Consider the following 3,350-nt stretch of genomic DNA (forward strand, 5'->3'; position numbering starts at 1 on the left):
AGCACGTGGCTCCCAAAAGAAAATTACAGAGAGGTTCACGTTGCATTTGCGACCTTGGGCATCCAAACCACGTTGTTCACGTTGGGGGTGGCAACCTCCTCGTGGGGAAAGAGCCATTTGGAAAGGAGCAAGGGATGCCCATCCACGTGGGAATGCTGGGGACAGCTTGATGTCTCTGGGTCCCTGAGTCTAGCCAGGTCTCCTGTCCCCTTCTGCAGTTCAGCATGCAGGTGGGCGTGGAAGTGTGAGCCATTGGTAGACCTCTGGCCTGCCATTGAGTTCTATAGGCCTCCACTGCCCCCTGGTTATTGCCTTGTGCCCTCAAGGAAAGAGAAGTCTCTGTGATCAGGGTCAGAGCAGGAGTCCTGTCCTAAGCCTGGTTTCTGTGTCATGTTCTGCTTGGGAGACGGGGTGCAGTTTAGGTTTCTTCTGATGATGGGGAGACATCAAACGGGCCACTGTTCCCCAGAGTTTGGCCAAGCTCTTGGCTCCTCCTCGGGTTGTGTCCTGCTTGTGTGTTGTGTGTGGAGGTGCTGAAAAATGCCTTAGGCAATTCCCTGGGAAATCAAGCTTCTTTGGTGAGGGGTGGTCTGGCACCTTGCTGTGACCCGTTTGGATCCTGGTGAAGAGGGAAAGGCAAGGCGAGTGGGAAATACACCTGAGAGTGTTGACTAAACCCACATGTTTACTCGTGGGTGGATGGATTGATGGTGGCCTTTAGGTTCCCGGAACTCCTTGGGATGCCTTCAGGCATATTTGCAGACACGTGTAGGAAAGGATTACAGGCGCATGTTCATGGATGATCCCCCCCTTTTCCTCTCCTTTGTTGATTTGCTTCATGGCGGGTCACTGTTCCAGCGAATGGTTGCCTTCGTGGCACAGTATTGTGTCTTCTCATGGGGGCCAATTTGGAGGCCGTGGGGTGTTTTGTCAGTGTCTTTCCATGTTCCCCCATGTGTTGAAGATATGAAGGTGTTCCTCAGGAGAGCCCAGCATCATTTCTATACCCGGCCCACATAGCATTCTCTGAGGTTTGGAGCTCTTCCCGGAGGTCATTGGGCGCAACCATGTGGAAACAAGGGAATTGGCTGCAAAGGAAAGGCTACAGGTTTAAGGGCAGGAGAGGATATGTGGTGCAGGTGTTAGTTTGTCCTGCCACTCGCTGGTGTGGCAAGCCTATGGTCTCCGGCGTACCTGGCCTCAGGCCAGAGAGGCCATGCCAGTTCAAGGGTCCTGGCTCTTGGCTGGGTTCTCTCATTGTGCGACTGTGGATGACACATTGGTTCCGGAGGTCCTGGGTCTCACGCTTTTTCCAAGGTCATGTCACTGATAGGCCTAGAGTCTGAAAGCGCATGGTGCTGCAGTCAGTTACCCAGTTGCTGCAAGGGTTTGACCCTCAACTTTGGGCTTTGGAATTGCTCTGGCACCATTAGCTTTGCATGTGGTACAAGGGAAGGGCCTCTGGCTTGGCTGGAGGCCAGGAAGCATGCCTGCTGGTGAGTCCCCCTTGGTCAGTCCAGGGGTTCCTCAGGTACCCTTTGTCACGGGTCCCTTTGAGCCACTTTTAATGGAGGTCATCGAATTCGGCCAAGGGCCCTTCCCTTGTGGAAGATTGCAGCGACCACATTTCCCCTTGATGGGGAGTCCATTGTGAGGAAGCGTATTTGCCAAGATCTGGTGTGTTCCCCTGGTGGGCAGTGGCTGTAAGGCTGAGGGGTCCCAGTTCCCCTAAGGGTGTCTCAGGGGTTCAGGATGACATCCTTATGCTGTGTCGGTGAGGAGGTCGCTCAGGAGGTGAATTGCAAGGCCCGTACCAGGGGGTTGATGGACAGCGGCACTCTTTTTGCTGATGGCCACGTGCTCTGAAGGTGTCTGCCCCATGATGCATTCACGTTTGGCTGCGAACACACAGACAAGCTGGGCAGCAAATGAAATGCTGAGGCAAGATAGAGTGCACATTGCTGGGTGGTATCGCTCTGTCCCTCTGTGCACCCGTGCACCATCCTCAACCGTGCGTGTGTTCTCTCACCCTGAGCCAGGTGGAGTGCCAGTTAACGAATGGCAGCAGCAGCATGGGGCCCTCTGTATAGTCCATGATACCCAGTGAAGTGAGGACAATGACACAAGGCGAGGTGAGGCAAGGAGAAGGAGTCTCAGAGGGGTGTTGGCGTGAAGTCCTTGAGCTTTCTGGTGGAAACCTTGTGGCAGTAAGCAGAACTTCTTTGCCGAAACCTAGATGTTTCGCCATGGGGACTTGTGCACCTGGACTACACTCTCACCTCCTGGGCTTTTCCCGTGGCACCCGAGCTCCAATGCCCTGCGACGTGACTGCACTTCCTGCCCCATGGCTCGGCTCTGTCCTCTCCTGACTGCAGACATGATTGAGGTCGCTGGCTGCCGGTGGTGGAGGCTGCAACTTTGCACGTCCAGACTTTGAGCAGGTGCTTCAATCGATGATGACTCCCATAAATTCATTCCTTTGAAATCTGAACAAAGTGAGTGGGCAATCCCCATCATCTCCTCATTGAAACTGAAGTCCAGTACATGGTTCCCAAAGGAAAAATAAGGAGAGGTTCACGTTACATTTGCTACCGTGGGCATCTGCAGCAACTTCGTTCAGTTTGAGGGTGGCAGGCTTCTTGTGGGGAAAGAGCCATTGGGAAGGAGCCTGGGATTCCCATCCACGTGGGATGGCTTGGGACAGTGTGCCATCTCTGGGCACCTGAGTCTAGCCAGGACTGCTGTTCTCTGCTGTGGTTCAGCCTTCTGGTGGGAGAGGAAGCATGAGCCATTGGCGGTACTATGGCCTGCCACTGAGTTCTACAAGCCTCTCCCGCCCCCTGGTCATTGCCTTGTGTCCTCAAGGAAGCAGAAGTCTCTGCCCTCAGGGTCAGGGCAGGAGTCCTGGCCTACGCCAGGCTCCTTGGGAGACAGGATGCAGTTTCGGTTTCTCCTGCTGATCGGGGAAATCAAACGGGCCCCTGTTGGGCTTCTCTGGTGGCACAGGGGTTAAGAATCTGCTTGCCAATGCAGGGTACACTGCTTCAAGCCCTTGTCCGGGAAGATCCCACATGCCGCAGAGCAACTAAGTCGTGCATCACAACTACTGAGCCTACGCTCTAGAGACCGTGAGCCACAACTACGGAGACCACATGCTACAACTACTGAAGCTGTGCGCCTAGAGCCCATGCTCCACAACAAGAGAAGCCACTGCAATGAGATGTCTGCGTACCACAATGAAGAGTAGCCCCTGCTCACCACAACTATAGAAAGCCCTCACACAGAATGAAGACCCAACGCAGCCAAAAAAAATAAATTAAATAAATAAATTTTTTAAAAAATGGGCCACT

The 3,350-nt window shown here is 53.8% G+C and overlaps 1 non-coding gene across 1 annotated transcript; it reads left to right on the top strand.

The window, feature by feature from the left end:
* Positions 1 to 2,447: 2,447 nt before the first annotated feature.
* LOC137751625 (small nucleolar RNA SNORD116) lies at positions 2,448 to 2,539 on the top strand. The gene has a single exon (XR_011070884.1). It is a non-coding gene; the product is annotated as a small nucleolar RNA SNORD116 (small nucleolar RNA).
* Positions 2,540 to 3,350: the final 811 nt, after the last annotated feature.

Source organism: Eschrichtius robustus, chromosome 1 (assembly GCF_028021215.1).
Source record: "Eschrichtius robustus isolate mEscRob2 chromosome 1, mEscRob2.pri, whole genome shotgun sequence".
Taxonomy (NCBI): domain Eukaryota; kingdom Metazoa; phylum Chordata; class Mammalia; order Artiodactyla; family Eschrichtiidae; genus Eschrichtius; species Eschrichtius robustus.